Below are 19,188 nucleotides of genomic sequence, written 5' to 3'. Positions count from 1 at the left end.
CCTTCTTAACCTTTACAGGAATCCTATGAAGTAGGCATCTTGACTGAGATGTGGAAATTGAGACTTATGTCTGAATTGCCCGTGATCTTGCTCTTAAGAAAAGGCACTTGTGGTATTCAACCTTGAAGTTTGAAAACAGACACCTGCTCATTCATTCAGTACAGTTGGGTGACTTTTACATGCCAGCTCCATTCTAGGCATCACAGACCAAGCAGGAAACAAAACAGACCAAATCTCTGCTCTCATACTTTATACTCTACTCAAAAGAAGAGACAAAAATCCTAAGTGTATAATATATCAGCAGCTAATGAATAGGATTTAAAACTTAAAAATAAGGTGAGGGAGGAGCTCTTGAAGGCAGGGAGTGTAAAACAATCTTTTTATAGAAAGGAAGACATTTGAGCAGAGACTTGAATGAAGTGCAATACTGCGATCAAGCAGGCAGGTATTTGCTGGATGTGTGAGAAAGACTACAAGGAGATCAGTTCTGAGTACAGAAGAATGTTCCGGGGTGGGGGTGGAGTTCAGGAGAAGGGGTGTTAGGAGGTGAAGCAGAGAGGTTATCAGGGAAAGACCACACAGCTCTGCATTTTATCCTTCAGGATATTGAAGCCACTGTAGAACTAGGCCAAGAGTTAGTCCCTCTCTACTCAAGGGTTACAGGAGAACTCTGGCAGCTATGGGGAAGGAAAGAAGAAGAAATCAGTGAAGAAAGTGGTTCTCAACACTGTCAAACTCAGGGTACTTTTTAAATAAAAGTTAGTAAAAATGCTTTCTTTACTATTCTAAATAAGTCTAAACTACTTCTACAACCAATTACCAAGATAAATCAACATTTAGAATAATACAAAATTTCAAAAGCCCAATTTTTAATATCAAACATGAATAAATGGAAAATAATTTATTTTAAAAATTGTACATTTTCTATCGATGTCTTTTCCTGCAAGAAGACATTGGAAAACAGTAACCAGGGATCACATTTTGACACCCATTTGTAAGCCATGCTATAAATGTGAATGCTGAAAGGACTGGCCAGTACTTTATACTGGCAATTCAAAGACCAAGAACAGCATAGCCAGTGATGATGTCATTTTCTGAGATGATGAAAAATATCCTAATAATCTTAAACAATACTAAACAGCATTCCTTCGATTTACACAAAAGGCACATTCCTGGAAAATTCTTATATAGTAAAACAAAAATCCACTTGGAGTTTGTAAATATAGTGGCATTAAATTCTAGGCTCAGGAATGACCATGAATGTGAGAAATTTAAAAGGAAAGTGGGATGGAGGATCATTAATTTTTTTCTAGAGGACTGTTCTGTGCATTGAAGGGCATCTAACATCACTGGCCTCTGCCCATTAAAGCACTAATGTCTCCTTCAATCACTCTGACTAATGAATATGGCTGTACGTGTTTTGAAAATGTTTCAAGATGTTTTTCTATTATTCAAGTGGGAATCACTGACTTAGGAGACTACAACAAGAGGCAGATGAAAAAAGATGCTGCAGTGGCCATAAGCGGCAGATTCAGGATGTGAAGTTGGAAATTACAATATTGGCCAATGATTAGATGTTAGAATTGGACATGGAGCAACTAACTGGTTCAAAATTGGGAAGGGAGTACCACAAGGCTGTATATTGTCACCCTGCTTATTTAATTTCTATGCAGAGTACATCATGTGAAACACCAGGCTGGATGAATCACAAGCTGGAATCAAGATTGCCAGGAGGAATACCATCAATCTCAGATATACAGATGATATCACTCTAACAGCAGAAAGTAAAGAGGAACAAAAGAGCGTCTTGATAAGGGTAAAAGAAGAGAGTGAAAAAGCCGACTTAAAACTCAGTATTCAAAAAACTAAGATCATGGCATCTGGTCCAATCATTTCATGGCAAATGGAAGGGGGAAAACTGAAAGAAGTAACAGATTTTATTTTCTTGAGCTCCAAAATCACTGCAGACAGTGACTGGGATTGGAGCCACAAAATTAAAACACACTTGGTCCTTGGAAGGAAAGCTATGAAAACCTAGAAAGTGGATTAAAAAGCAGAGACATCACTTTGCTGGCAAAGGTCCATATAGTCAAAGTCATGGGTTTTTTCCAGTAGTACAGATGTGAAAGTTAGACCATAAAGAAGGCTGAGCACCAAAGAATTATGACAAAAGGTTTCTAAACTAGAGTGAATTACATTAAAAATTTTCACAATAGCATTTCTTTAATATGTAGTAGAAGTAAAAACATCGAGGAAATGCATATTTTAATGGTAAAGAGTAAAAGTGCTGGATCTATACTTCTAAAGAAAAACCAAGCAGTCTGGTTAAGGTGTGCATGAAGACTGAGAATGGAAACTGAAAGTGAGGCCAGGATTGCAGAAAGGAATGTAGAAAAAAGAAGTGGCTGGAGGGTGATGATAAATTTTGCTGGCTTCATTATTTTGCCTAAACTATACGAAAAAATTCTTCCCAACCCAGATAATCACGATGGTGTGATCACTCACCTAGAGCCAGACATCCTGGAATATGAAGTCAAGTGGACCTTAGGAAGCATCACTATGAACAAAGTTAGTGGATGTGATGGATTTCCAGTTGAGCTATTTCAAATCCTGAAAGATGATGCTATGAAGGTGCTGCACTCAATATACCAGCAAATTTGGAAAGCTCAGCAGTGGCCACAGGACTGGAAAAGGTCAGTTTTCATTCCAATCCTAAAGAAAGGCAATGCCAAAGGATGTTCAAACTACTGCACAATTGCTTTCCTCACACACACACTAGCAAAGTAATGCTCAAAATTCTCCAAGCCAGGCTTCAACAGTACATGAACCATGAACTTCCAGATGTTCAAGCTGGATTTAGAAAAGGCAGAGGAACCAGAGATCAAATTGCCAACATCCATTGGATCATCAAAAAAGCAAGAAAGTTCCAGAAAAACATCTGCTTTATTGACTATGCCAAAGTCTTTGACTGTGTGGATCACAACAAACCGTGAAAAATTCTTCAAGAGATGGGAATACCAGAACACCTGACCTGCCTCCTAAGAAATCTGTATGCAGGTCAAGAAGCAACAGTTAGAAATGGACATGGAACAACGGATTGGTTCCAAATCAGGAAAGGAGTACATCAAGACTGTATCTTGTCATCCTGCTTATTTAACTTATACACAGAGTACATCTTGAGAAATTATGAACTGGATGAAGCACAAGCTGGAATTGAGATTGTTGGGAGAAATATCAATAACCTCAGATATGCAGATGACAGCACCCTTATGGCAGAAAGTGAAGAACTAAAGAGCCTCTTGATGAAAGTGAAAGAGGAGAGTGAAAATGTTGGCTTAAAACTCGACATTCAGAAAATTAAGATCATGGCATCTGGGCATGACTTCATGGCAAAGAGATGGGAAAACAGTGGAAACAGTGACAGACTTTATTTTCTTGGGCTCCAAAATCACTGCAGATGGTGACTGCAGCCATGAAATTAAAAGACACTTGCTCCTTGGAAGAAAAGCTTTAACCAACCTAGACAGCATATTAAAAAGCAGAGACATTACTTTGCCAACAAAGGTCCATCTAATAGAAGCTATGGTTTTTCCAGTAATCATGTATGGATGTGAGAGTTGGACTATAAAGAAAGCTGAGTGTGGAAGAATTGATGCTTTTGAACTGTGGTGTTGGAGAAGACTCTTGAGAGTCCCTTGGAGCACAAGGAGATCCAACCAGTCAATCCTAAAGGAAATTGGTCCTGAATATTCATTGGAAGGACTAATGCTGAAGCTAAAACTCCAGTACTTTGGTCACCTGATGCGAAGAACTGACTCATTTGAAAAAACCCTGATACTGGGAAGATTGAAGGCAGGAGAAGGGGACGACAGAGGATGAGATGGTTGGATGGCATCACTGACTCAATGGACATGAGTTTGAGTAAACTCCAGAAGTTGGTAACGAACAGGGAGGCCTGGCATGCTGCAGTTCATGGGGTCACAAAGAGTCAAACGTGACTGAGAGACTGCACTAAACTGAACTGATTACTTTGCCTAGGACTGATCATAGTCAGTAATGTACCCATGGCTATCTGCCATATGACAGCGAAGTTTCACTGAGCACCAAACTATCTTCAATGCAAGAAAAATATCTAGGTTGACTTCAAATCAAGAAAAATAGGGAAAAGTTTCTCAGTTTCCTCTATGAGCCAAAGAGCAGATAAGGCTACCATCCACCTCACAAGGGTAGCAGGATATAGTCACAGGCTGTTGTGACTCAGCCCATGAACCACAGTGGGTATCTTTCCATTTTAGACGAAGGGAATTTATTAAATCTTTCATTGATCTGCCCATCTTCCCTGACCAAACTATTAACATACCAAAGGAGAGAAGATAAGCCTAGGAATGTCCTTCTGAGTCATTATCTTACTCCATCCCCCAAAGCCATATTTCTCAATGAAATTTGAATAACAGACAAGAATAAAAGTTAATGTTTTAATTTCGATATGTTATCTCAATCCTTCCATATACAGAATACTATCCAGTAACTTATGAATACAGAATCTGCTTTCCTTTCATTTTCAGTAGGTCAGGGTGATTTACACAACAATATTGGTTGCAAAAGTAGACTCTGTAGATGAGAGAACTCCGGGCTTGAATCAGCTAGTATGAAAACTAGAAGAAAAAAACATATAATATTTACCCTCTATCAAACACAGAAATGTGTGATTTTACAATGGTTTATATCCTGCAATACTGTTTGACAAGCTTGATGTTGAACTGCATTAAATATTAATTTATATAATGCAGTAGTCATATAAAACTAGGCATAAAACACAGCAGGGGAAATTGCATTTTCTTACTGTTAAGACTATTGTTACAGTCTTCCAGTACCTCATGCTGTCATCCTACTTAGTAGATTGATGTTTATTTTCCCAGCACACATTTTCTGCCATCAATAGCATTACTAACTTGTCGACCGTTATGTTGCCCTCAGAAGTAGTAAATCTTGCCGATCAAGAAGGGGCCTTTAGATTCAAGAGATACTCGTAATCTCCTGACATGAATTTAATCAAAATTCAGAAATGACGTGTGAACTCTTGTTTCTGGCAAACAGTTTATGTTAAACTGAGGCACAGCTTTGCTCTTGATCTATAACTCACTTTATGATGGAGGGCCAGGGATAACTTAACCTCAAATGTTTTCCATTGTTTTTGCATGTGTAGTCTGTATCAGTGAACATCTCAGCTCTTCCATAAGTGTCACTAAAGGAGGGTATTTGCCAAATAGTCCCATTCACCCTTTCCCCGAGTCATTCCTAGTTTCCTCTTTAATCATCCTGTTCTTGCCATAAATCGTGAAACTCTAAGCTTGATTCCATTTTTCCAAAATAGCCACGACATCATTCTACAAAACCTACAACCACTGAAAACATTATCTAAAGGTTATTTCTTTCTTCCTTTTTTGCTTTGGTTTCAATCTTGTTTTCTCTCTTCTTGTCTCAGTATAGATCCCCATCCATACAGCCATCTCACGACTCCCACACCCTCCCCGGGGATTTGCCTCAGCCCTCCTCCCCTGGAAGCTCATCTGTACTTTCAGCTCATGAACAGCAAGAAAATGTCACCCAGAAGGAGACGGTGACAAAGTTGACAGGACATCTGGTCTTGTCCTATTCTTCCACCTTCTCACATACATTCTTCTGGCCAAATGTAACCTTTCGTAACTTTCACTTCTCTTTTAGAAGTAATCTTAAAAGTCTGGGGCTCCATCCTAATTCAGAACTAAGTTAAGAGGAAGAAGAGGAAACAGGTACAGAATATCAGAAATCTTTTCAGAGCAAAGAGGTTACTTTGGTGTCTTTGTTTTAAAACATATTTATGTTGCATGGATAGGAAAGGAGAGTAACAGGAAGGGAGTTCTGGAATTAAGGACATTGAAAGGGTATAATTCCTCATGAATTGCCTAATTCCACCCAGATGTGGAAGGATCAGAGTTATATTCTCTCGTTTTCTCAAAGTTCAAACTTAAAGTTTCCAGATAACTACAATAGGTCCTACTTTCAGTTTGCCTAGAGGAAAAAAAATCTCTGCCCTATTGCACCTGTCATTCACATGCTCACCTAGAGTTCCTCATTGCTTAAAGATTACACAGTTTGCTTGCTCATCCCATTTCTGCAAACACCTGCCTGTCTCACAGAAACTTTAGATGATGCAGAGCAGTGAATCTGAGCCACTGTGGGCTCTTGAGCAAAAGCAACATTGTTAGCAGCTCTGTTGTGCCCCATCCTTTGTGACCCCATGGACTGTAGCCCACCAGGCTCCTCTTTCCATGGAACTCTCCAGGCAAGAATATTGGAGTGGGTAGCCATTTCCTTCTCCAGGAGAACTTCGCAACCCAGGGATCGAACCTGGGTCTCCAGCATTGCAGATGGATTTTTCACCACCAAGCCACCAGGGAAGCCACACTCTAAAGACTGAAGGTTGTGGTAGACCCTTCCTTTCTAAAAACTCTCTGGAGATGTGGATAGCCACTTATATCTTCTGTTCAAAATTAGTAATACAAATGTTTCTGTGTTGTTCAGGTTCAAAAAATGTTAAACTAGCTTAGATATTTCTGCATTTGCATTTGCCATTTTATTGCACTCCTTTTATATTACAAAATTCCTGAAACACCAGAACTCTTATTTATTGGAAATCATTTGCTATCATTATCCCCTCAAAAAAATTGCTTATTTTGATGCCATTTCAAACAAATTCCTCTGAGATATAAAATTGGAGTTAGAAATTCAAAAGCCCCAGTGGAAATTTTAATCATCTAAACCAAGGAATCTAGAGTTGACTGATAAATCTTCCCATGATAGCCTGTGAAATATACTAATCAGAGGCCACCTGCTCAGCAGACATTCAATAAATAACAACAGATGAAGTTGAAAAGGTGTTGGTCTAAGTTGACTCTCTAGTTTTAAATAACCACTTTCAAAACTGCACCTTAAAAATGTCACGAGCATAAAGAATATTTATGAGTGACAGGTCTCTTCATCCCTTTCAAACAAATGATTTAGGTCTGACAGACAATAGTGGGTCTCCAGTATTTGAGTTTTCATTTTCAAACTCCAGTGTAAGAATAAGAAAACACCTTTTATATGCATTACTACTGTCAAGCAGAAGATTGAGTCAAAATTTAAATAATAAAAATAATTGCATCTATATTGGAAAAGACTCAAATAAATCAAGAAAAATGAGTTGGTGAAATAATTTAAATAAAGGAATAAAGTTAGAAATACTCAAACTACAGACATAGACAAATGGAAATGCTTCGTCAGAGTAACAACAAAGGAGTGTGATAGTTATAGCACACTCACACTGCTATCCGCATTCAGGGCTGCAACTCATAAGCATTAATAGGAAAAGAAGTTTGGGTTATAGTACAGGAAAATTACCTAATTTTATCTTTAATAAAACACTTGGACAATTTATGAAATTAAGTTATGAAATCTTCTTATTAAAAATACCTTAAGGGTACATTTAAGAATGATTGCAATAGTTCAGCCAGTTTGCTATAAATATAAGTAGAGTCTACTACTTCAAAATTGGAATTTTTAGAGCCTCTCCTGCTCTAGTAAACCTCCTTGATAGGGCTTCTTCAGAATCAAGTAAGGCCTCCATTTCTTTCAGTTCAGTTCAGTTCAGTCACTCAGTCATGTCCGACTCTTTGTGACCCCATGAATCGCAGCACACCAGGCCTCCCTGTCCATCACCAACTCCTGGAGTCCACCCAAACCCATGCCCATTGAGTCGGTGATGCCATCCAGCCATCTCATCCTCTGTCGTCCCCTTCTCCTCCTGCCCCCAATCCCTCCCAGCATCATGGTCTTTTCCAATGAGTCAACTCTTCGCATGAGGTGGCAAAAGTATTAGAGTTTCAGCTTCAACATCAGTCCTTCCAATGAACACCCAGGACTGATCTCCTTTAGAATGAACAGGTTGGATCTCCTTGCAGTCCAAGGGACTCTCAAGAGTCTTCTCCAACACCACAGTTCAAAAGCATCAATTCTTCGGTGCTCAGCTTTCTTCACAGTCCAACTATCACATCCATACGTGACCACTGGAAAAACCATAGCCTTGACCAGACGGACCTTTGTTGGCAAAGGAATGTCTCTACCTTTTAATATGCTATCTAGGTTGATCATAACTTTCCTTCCAAGGAGTAAGCATCTTTTAATCTCATGGCTGCAGTCACCATCTGCAGGGATTTTGGAGCCCCCAAAAATAAAGTCTGACACTGTTTCCACTGTCTCCCCATTTATTTCCCATGAGGTGATGGGACCAGATGCCATGATCTTAGTTTTCTGAATGTTAAGCTTTAAGCCAACTTTTTCACTCTCCTCTTTCACTTTCATCAAGAGGCAATTTTTAGTTCCTCTTCATTTTCTGCCATAAGGGTGGTGTCATCTGCATATCTGAGGTTATTGATATTCCTCCCGGCAATCTTGATTCCAGCTTGTGCTTCATCCAGCCCAGCATTTCTCATGATGTACTCTGCATAGAAGTTAAATAAGCAGGTGACAATATACAGCCTTGACGTACTCCTTTTCCTATTTGGAACCAGTCTGTTGTTGTTCCATGTTCAGTTCTAACTGTTTATTCCATAGTAAATTATTATATTTTTAATAGCAAAATGAGATTTAGACATGTTTTTTCTCCCTAGATCCCTAAAAATGTTAGTAAATGATTTTACTAGGTGTGTTATGTGTCTATTCCACACACAATGATTGCATGAGAGAATAACTGGCTTAGGGCTTCCCTGGAAGCTCCGCGGTGAAGAATCTGGCTGCCAACACAGGAGACACAGGTTGGATCTCTGATGTGGGAAGATCCCACATGCGGAGAAGCAGCTAAGCCACAGTTATTGAGCCTGTGCTCTAGAGCCCAGGAGCCATAGCTACTGAAACTCACTCACCCCAGAGCCTATGCTTGGCGACAAGAGAAGCCACCACAATGAGAAGCTCATGCATCGCAACTAGAGAACTGTGGTTCAGCAACTGTTCAGCAGTGAAGACCCAGTACTGCTAAAAATAAATTAATAAATAAGATTATATATATATATATATACATATATATATGTATATATATATATATATATATAAAGAAAATAACCAGCCTAGTATTATACAGGGGGAGAAAAGGAAATACATATTAAATGCCTACTGATCAACAGTAAAATCTTTTAGTTTCTCTTCTAGTCCCTGTTTTCGTTTTTTTTTTTTTTTCATTTATTTTTATTAGTTGGAGGCTAATTACTTTACAATATTATAGTAGTCCCTGTTTTCTAAATTAAAAAATATTCTTGATGATCTCTAATGTTCTAGATGATGATACTTTTTAGAGCAATAGAGTTTTTCTCATCATATGAAATTCAACATCTAGATTGTGCCAATCATTCCCTTTTGGACATTCAAATGTGGACTGTGGAAGGAATGGTTTCCTCCACACTGACACTGAGTGTACAGTACAAGCAGTAGCCTCTACTTCTGGTATAAAAAGGAAGCACATATATGGAACATCTAACGAAGCACTAGTAACAATGTCTATGTCAAAAGATTTAAGCACCTAGAGATCAAGTATCCTACCATTATTCAGAAGAGGTTTAAAACATGTATGAAAGTGAAAGGAGTATTATTTACAAAAATTAAAATAATTAGGAAATAAACCTACAGCAAGTCTCAGCACAGAAAACAGAAGGAGTGCATAGAAACTCATTTGAAAACAACTCTTGATAATTAGACAACAGCATTCCCTAAGCTTAGAAAATAGACTATTAACAAAAATCCAAAGCAGAACCCTAAAAGAATCTCATAATCAATGTTATTTTGGGAGCTCAAGATACCAATTTTAAAAACAGTTCTAATAAATAATTTAAGCAATTTTTGTGTCATATCAGAAGATTTTTTTAATAGAGTAATATAGTGCTGCTATCATGAGGTCTGATTGTGGTACCAATAGTATCTTTTGAAAACAAAAAATAGTCTAATTAAATGTTTTTCTCAGGAGCTGCTTTCTGAAATCTCAGAAAAAAAATTGTATTGATAAATCACACATTGTATTTCATATCAAAGCACTCTACTACACATACACACATCACATCACAGAAAAAGACTTCCCTAGTAGCTCAGACAGTAAAGAATCCACCTGCAATTCAGGAGACCATGGTTTGATCCCTGGGTTGGGAAGTTTCCCTGGAGAAGGAAATGGCAAGTCACTCCAGTATTCTTGCCTGGAAAATTCTATGGACAGAGGAGTCTGGTGGGCTATGTTTCATGGAGTAGCAAAGAATCGGACACAACTGAGCATGCATGCATGCACATGGAAAGTAAACTTAGATTTTTACCTAGTGGTCTGTTGGTAATCACTGACATATTTAACACAAGGAAATGGCATTATAAATATTACCATTTTAGAAATGTAGACAACAATCTGGGAAACAGATTGAATGTATTTTTATTTAATGTCCATAAACAGAAATGTATATTAGTTTTAGTCATATGTTCTCATGGCTTTTATTATAGACTATAAAAAAATGATGAAATTTTAATTATTGTTTTAGGGGACATTATGTTTGTTTTCTTCTATTTATTGGGCTTCCCCTATGGCTCAGCTGGTAAAGAATCCACCTGCAATGCAGGAGACCTGGGTCCAATCCCTGGGTTGGGAAGATCCCCTGGAGAAGGGAAAAGCTACCCACTCCAGTATTCTGGCCTGGAGAATTCCGTGGACTGTATAGTCCATAGTCCATGTATAGTCCATGGAGTATATGTTCTCATGTCTCTTATTATAGGCAATAGAAAAATGATGGAATTTTAATTATTATTTTAAAGAACATTATGTTTGTTTTCTTCTATTTATTAACTACTGTTATATTCAGGTTTTGCATATTTTTTTCAAGACATATTTTGAACTCTCTGCCATATGTTTATTTTTGTAAAGGTAAAGAAAGAAGGGAATGTGAGGTTGAAAGTTCATTTAAATGCTTGTAAACAAATGTTAAAAGCTTAGCAGGGCATGAAAGTCAAGGAAATCTCTGTTTTTGTCTTATAAAAGACTTATAAATTATATAAAATCTCACAGAGCAGAATATAATTTTGGAACTAATTCAAGGAAATTCAAGTGACAGTGTATGAATGTAAATATGCATTCAGTCGCTCAGTTGTGTTTGATTCTTTGCATCCCTGTAGACTACAGCCCGCCAGGTTCCTCTGTCCTTGAAATTCTCCAGACAAGAATACAGGAGTGGGTTGCCACGCCCTTCTCCAGGGGATCTTCCTAAATCAGAGATTGAACCCCTGTCTCCTGCATCTCCTGCATTGGCAGATGGGTTCTTTAGCACTAGCCCTACCTGGGAAGCCCAAATGTATGAAGCATCACATTAAAAATCCATCAATATTGGACAGTTCCTAATTTTATACTCCAATTGGTTCATATTTTAAACCACGAGAAATTAAATTATAGTGATACCTGGAAGGAGCTTTTAAATATAGCAAAGATTTAACAGAAATAGTCACCTGAAGGAAATATATGTTAAGAATCACCTGTTCCAGCTCTGATTCATGTTTTTAACCATGGTATCAATCACAGCTTAAAATATGTAAATCAGGGTCCACTTTAACCCAAAGGAGCTGACGTTTGCTGTAATAAGTCATGATAATTCATAATAAAATGATGTAGACAGACGAGTACAGTGTGTGTGTGCTCAGTTGCTAAGTCATATCTGACTCTTTGCAACCGCATGGACTGTAGCCTGCCAGGCTCCTCTGTCCATGGAATTCTTCAGGCAAGAATACTGGAGTGGATTGCCATTTCCTGACCCAGGGATCAAACCTGCATCTCTGGCATATCCTGCATTGGCAGGTAGATTCTTTACCACTGCATCCTAGGAAGCTTCAGAAGAGTACAGTGCCACCTCCCAATATATAATCTATCAATGAACATTTGAACTAATTGGGGGTTGATACATCCATTTCTCAAATAGATCCACACTCTCACAGGATTCCACTACTTCATAAAATCATCAATATCACTTATTGGAATCCAGAAACACGTAAACCAGTTTGCAAGCAGACAGTTCTCCAGCTGTCTCTTAGAGTTTTCTTGCAGCAAGATGCTGCTGTCCTTTGCTTACAGATTATCTTCTCAAGTATGTTTGGATCGTGAACAGCCTTGGAAGATGAAGATAGTGTCTTTTGGGAACAAAAGCTGGGTTTGTTTACTGCCCATAAGAAACGATTAAAGAGCCAAGCTCAGGGGTTTTCTGTTGTAACATAACCTGCTATGTGTGCAGATAATACCTTTGCTTCTTGGTATGGTGCAGATAATACCTTTGCTTCTTGGTGTCACCGTGTGGGATCCGGGACTTGGAGAATTGGAATAAATGCGGATTCTCTGTCAACTGCTCTTCCGGGAGTAATAAAGCCCTTTGTCTCTGTCACAGGAATCTTGGGGCTTCTGCCAGCATTCATGAAACGGTAGTGGGTCAATTTACTAGCTTCAAGTAAGGTACAATCTCAGCGTCCTCAGAGTTCTTAACACAGGTCTGCTTTAAACCTTCCTTATTTGGTTTCAACCCCATTCCAGAACAGAAAAGCCTCAACTTATTTCGTAAAAAGTTAAAACTGTGCAATACCATTTAATTTAGTGATTTGGAAAAAAGGGGGGGCAGCTAGTAAATTTATACTCAATAATTTGTACTTATTTCCTATTTTGGTTTCACTTTCTAAAATGAAAGTTTGGCATGGAAAATGTCACTGAATTATAAAATCAAACAACTAATACAAAACATTAAAGATAAAAAATGCACAAAAATCTTAGTGAGATGGTCTATTTACTCCAAATTTTTCAATCTTTTTTACACAACTAGATCAATTTCTTTATTGCATAATTTGAAACTCAATGTGTACATTTTTCTAAACATCAAGAACACACATTTCAGCTTTAGAGAAGAAAAAAAATTAAAGTTCATTAAACTAATATCCATCTTCATCCTGGTACAGATTTAAAGAAATGCCAACAAGGAATATTAGAACTAACATAACAAAACTAGCATAATCTAGCATTTGCCAATTTAAATAAGCATTTTGATAAGGTAAAAGTCTTAAAGGCTAAGTCTTAAGAAAAGAAATCAATGGAAGTACAGGCTACTCATTTGTAGATTGCTGGTTCGGGGACTTTACTGTGACACATACTTAGTAAAGCAGTCATTATTAAATCTGGTTTCTGGGTTAAATCAATAGTCATTGATAAAATGCTTTCAAAAGAACATGTATCATTCTGTGCAATTTTGAAAGTGCTACTTGCGATAATGTAAGAGTGTGCTTAACCTTTTTGGAAGAAAAACTAAGTACATTATTGTCCATATAATAACAGGAATGGCAATCATTAGACTGTATTTCTAGCAGCCCAAACCTATTTTTTCCCATTGACAGTTCAATATCAACACAATTACTTTGCTTTGGAGAAAATAAAAGTTGGCTTCAGAATGTCAAAGCTTGGAAATAGTTGATCTCTAAAGGCAAAGGCTTTTTCCTTCAAGACTTAACTTCAGGATTAGTTTGGAGCATTTTAAGGAATTCTCTGCGGCCTGACGCAGACACACACACATACAGACACATACACACATACATATATAGGGAAAGGCTCTCATTTATAGAACTGGATTTACTAGTTAAACATACTAATAATCAAAGACATAAATTATATGAACACATAGCTGAAAGGTATTAAGCTTTATATTAACGACTATTTGAGTACATAGGTGCTATAGGATGAAACAAAAGAGTAAAGACAAATCTGAAATGTTTAATCACACTGGTTTAAAAGTTTGTATTTTTTTGTGCTGGAAACTGTTTTTTGGAGTAAAAGAAAACATACCCAAAGAAATTTAAACACAATCAATACATCACTCCTTTTATGTAAATATGTGTATATAAATATGTATAAAAATTATGTGTATGCATACACATGATTGTGAGGTTTAATATATAAAATCAATCGAAAAAGGGAGACTTAGAAAAATATTAGCCTGAGTTTTATCACAAGAAGCTCAAGAAAAATTATGCTAAAAACCCACACTTAATGTTAACCTTTTCTTTTCCATGTTATTTTGACACTGAACATTTGTGACCTAAATACACAGACCCTTGATCCCTTTAGTTTAGGAATCTTAATGGATTTTTTTTATTTATCCCATTTGCTCAAATTTATTTAAAAGCAAAATGCAGGTGAATACAACACAGAGGGGATGTGAAAACAATTGACAAACCACCTAGGAAAAGCAAAGCTTTCCTCAGTCTCAAAGTATAAAGTTTGATAATTAGCTAGACTGGAAGCATTCAAGAATTATTATTTCCTGTCTTCAACTAAAAGCTATCCAATCATTACTAGCTAGGAGCATGCATGCCTGCTCAGTCGTGTCCGACTCTGCAACCCTATGAACTGTAGCTCCTCTGTTCATAGAATTATCCAGACAGTACTGGAATGGGTGGCCATTTCCTCCACCAGGGGATATTCCTGACTCAAGGACTGAACCTACATCTGCATTGGCAGGCAGATTCTTTACCACTGAGCCACTGGGAAGGCCCCTAGCTAGAAGAGAAAGAGCTAATAGATCCATTAAATGTAAGGATGACAATTTTAAAAAGGCAATGTGATATAACATATTTGGTATGAGGCTTTGATGTCTAGAAGACAGAAGTGGATCTGAACCTGAGCTCTGGCTCATTATCTGTGTGAGTTGGAAGTTACTTAACTTCACTCAGCTTCAGGGGGAAAAAAGAAACAATTTAGAATCAAAACTGCCTCTTGGCCTTTGTGCTATTAGGAAGTTGTCAGGCTAGGAGTAGGAGGCATCATTCATATTAAAGTGAAAATAAATTTTTAAACTGTAGCTAAGAGGGAATGGGGTAAGAGAAGACTAACTTTCTCAAAATCTTAGCCAGTTTTCTGAGGTGCCTAGATGATACCAAGTATAGATGTGTAGATGACTCTATCTTCAACAAGAACATAAATGCATTTGGGAATATGTAAGTGTTAGTCCAGAGTCTCATTAGAGGAAGTAAGCAAGATTATTCTGGCTGATAACAACAAAACATTTAATTTCAGAAAGCCCCAATGGAGGCTACCTGAAAGAAAGAGAAACAAGAGATGTGAAGGGGTGAGGCCGCAGGTTGGGAAGGGCAATTTGTGAAGTTTGGAGCCTACAAATTAAGATGCCCCATAAGAAATCTGGAATAATAGTCCAAAGCCCCTTAGAAATAGTGCTGTCAAATGCTCAATTTTAAGAGGACTTCCTAAGTTTTCTGCAATATAAACCTTCTTCAAAAGGAGAGAGCTTCATTTTGTAAAAGTACCCCATGGATCTGCTGGGCGATTTTGTCATGCTCCATCAGCCCACTTCCAAATTCAAACACTTCCGTGGAGAACAGTTCTGAGCGAGCCCAGACATGTAAGATCAGTGCTCGCCTGCATGCTTGCACCCCCTTTCTGGGGTATCCTGCCCCAGAGCCTTCTCACGCGCCTCTGGAGGTGTCCATACAAGCACAGCCCGGCTCGGGAGACACGGCCACGTGAACCCTCAGTCACAGGGCATGGTTGGGGTGGGGGTTGGCAAGAGATGGCAGATAGCTGTCCAGCCTCCTGCCTGTGGAGGGAGGCCTTCCACATGGTTCTCAGCGGGGCTCCTGCGAGATGCAGACTTCTCTGCTCACAGCAGAGGGGGGACGCCAGCGGCACCCCTCACACAGCCTTCCTCCCCCTCCTGCCTCATTCCTCCCCCTGCTTCCACGGCTCTTGCTGCCTAGGAACACCTTCCCAATGGACTCCCAAGGCCTTACCCATCCATGACTCTGCTTTCAGCAGACTCCACACCAAGATTCTCTGTGGAAACAGCTTTCACAGACACACAGAGGGAAAGAGGCTGCGCTCCCTCCCTGAGCCAGTGCAGAGAGGAGACAGCCGCCAGGCTGGGGGAGGAGAGAATGCCCGGACGTGACAAGGACTCTGAGCAGGGGTCTTGAGGGGCCCCGACATTTCTGTGGAAAGGGTGACTAGAGACTCGAGTTGATCTGACTTATATTTCAAGTGACAGGCCAACCTTAACTAACTTCTAGTTACATACTAGGCTCACATAAGTGGAAAAAAAAATGAATTTAATACAGTTGATGGCAAACATTTTGCATTCGGAACCAGTTTCTTGCTGTCAAAAATCTTTGGTTTCAGATTCTGCTGATCTGTTATCAGGTCAAACTTCTAGTGAGATATTCATTAATTAGCAGGCATATTTTGAATCTCAGAGCCATTCTATGAGTTAGGGACAATCTCATCTATCTTTCAAAGTTTAGTTCCTGAAACTCCCATTCATGTACTATATTTAAGCTAAATTATTACTTATGTATACCTTATATCTTGGCAATCTTTGGAACAGTCTTTATTATCACCTGCTTTTTCCCCTTAAACGTAGGACTCTTTCTAGGCCTGCCTGAAATAGTAGGAGACTATTTCAACACAGGAGATGCAAGATCAGTCCCTGGGTTGAGAGGATGCCATGGAAAAGAGAATGGCTAGCCACACCAGTATTATGGCCTGGAGAACGCCATGGACAGTGGAGCCTGGCAGTCTACAGTCCATGGAGTCGCAAACAGTCGACATGACTGAGCAACTAACACTTTCAGGCAGTGTCTGCCAAAATTGCCCAAACCACACCGGAATGTAATGACTGTGTTTCATGGTAGCCACCTACCTCTTGGTATGGTTACTTGTACTTTTGCTTTCTCTCATCTTACAGGACAACATTTAAGTTACATTCACCTTTTGTTTACATATATGATATCTCTTCAGCATAGAGATAAAGTTTAAAACTGATCAGCTTTTTAGTCTTCCTTCATATGCTGGGTAAATTTTTTTCTACAGAGGGTGTTACTACCAGCCTTTATTATTGGCTTCCAATTTCCCATGTGCCCCATTCCACAATCAACCATTTCATACATCCTATTCTGAAGCCTCATTTTGACCCTTGTTCCTTAAATAAATGTCACAACATTTTGCTTTTGCTCAGATTTTCCCATCTCCTCTAATTTATACAATAAACAACAAACCATTTTGCACTGAACATCTCCAGCAGAAGCCTGTTGTAAAGTGTGGTAGCAGCATCCCATTTAACTTCTCAAAGTTTCCCGATTTTGGAGGGTAAACTATACAGTCACCTTGTTAATGCAGCTTCCAAACTGTGCTGCTGTTCCGTCTCATCTGTACTTCACCTGTTCCTACACTGCAGTGCATATTATACATCCACTATTGCCGAATATATAGCATTTTTAAAGTGAGGGAAATTGTCCTGTAAAATGATGTAACGTAATCAGTTTGCTCAGGGCATACAGAAAGACTTTCCTGTGACCAACATTATAAATGTCTGAGCACTATTAAGTCTGAAAAGCGGACACAAACCAGAATGGGTGGGAAGAGAGATTGCATTTGGCGTGCCTTCAAAAACATCATTTCAGGAAGAAAAATTCAATTCAATTTTCAGAATGAGTGGTTAAACCAATCCATGACAGGTCTATATAATCAATATCTACTGCCACTTACCTTGGCAGCATTCCTGGAGAGATCATTTTCCAAAATTGTCCTCTTCTCAGCCACTTTCCATTGTGTTTTATGTAAATTATTTTGGCTTGTCTACTGCATCCCACTTTTTTTTTTTGCCTCTATTGCAATAAAGAACTTAACCAGCATATTGTATTACATATGAAAGAACAGATATTTTCAAATCCCTGTGTGCATTTTATTTCTTTGAGTAGTCAGTTGTAAAACTCTTTTCAAATATATAAGAGACAGCTTGAAATTTGTTTTCAGTGTTCTTGCAGATTATCCTAACCCAACACTGATACCAAGTGTTTCTATCTCTGTTATCTACCCCACTTTTACAAATTGCCATCCAACGTCCTGTCCTACCACAGCAGGAGCAGGTTTTGACCTTTCCCTGGTGGCTCAGACAGTGAAGAATCTCCCTGCAATACAGGAGACACGAGTTCAATCCCTGGGTCAAGAAGATCCCCTGGAAAAGGGAATGGCTACCCCTCTCCAGTATTCTTACCTGGAGAACTCCATGGACAGAGGAGCCTGGCAGGTTACAGTCCATGGAGTCGCAAAGAGTTAACTAACAATTTCACTTTTTTTTCTACTTTGAAAGAATTAGTATTTTCCCAGTCAGCCAGAGCTTCGGCAGTAGACATAGTCATTGGTTAAGGAATTGGTTAAGTATTCTCTCTGTCGAAGTATAAGCAACCTTGAGAATAGGGGGAATGAGATAGGTAGGGAGTTTGGGATTGACACATACTGTCTGCTATATTTAAAATGCATAACCAACAAAGTTCTGCTGTATAACATAGAGAACTCTGTTTAATGTTATGTGGCAGCCTGGATGGGAAGGGAGTTTGAGGAAGAATGGATACATGTATATGTATGGCTGAGTCCTTTTACTGTCCACCTGAAACTATCACAACATTGTTAATTGGCTATACACCAATATAAAATAAAATGTTTAAAAAAATGTAAATACAAAAAAAATAATAAGCACCCTTAAGTTAGGCCTACTAAAGAGAAATGGATCAGGAACTGCTTTACTTCTCCACTTAAATACCCCTCATTACTCTGAAGCTTCCCATTGCATTAAGAACAAAATCTAAACCTAGAGCCCTGGCTAACAAGTCTGGCATGGTCTCTGCCACCTGTCTGCTTGGACCCATCTCAGCCACTCTCTGGCATTGGCCGCCATGTTCCAGCTATGCTGGCCTCCTTTCTGTTGCTGAAAGAACACACCACTCCCTTTCCTTCTTCTGCCCAGAAGACAGGTCTATCAGGCCTTCAGATAACAGGCTCACTTTCATGTTTCAGTTCTTAGCTCACGGAACATCTCTCCCAAAGGGGCCTCCCCTGATAACACCATATACAAATTCCTCTAGTTCGTTTCCTTCCTTGCCCTCTTAATCTCTCCATAGTTCTTATCGGTGAATTTTCTTACATATTTGCTCTCTTAGTTGTCTGTCCATCCACTAGGGACTGTGTCCATGTTCCTTTATCCGATAGCCCCAATGTCTAGCACATAATGGATGATCAATGAATGTTTGTTACATGAATGACAGCACTAAACAAGACTGATC

Source organism: Odocoileus virginianus, chromosome 8, assembly GCF_023699985.2.
Source record: "Odocoileus virginianus isolate 20LAN1187 ecotype Illinois chromosome 8, Ovbor_1.2, whole genome shotgun sequence".
Taxonomy (NCBI): Eukaryota; Metazoa; Chordata; class Mammalia; order Artiodactyla; family Cervidae; genus Odocoileus; species Odocoileus virginianus.
Note: the sequence above shows the minus strand (reverse complement) of the source record.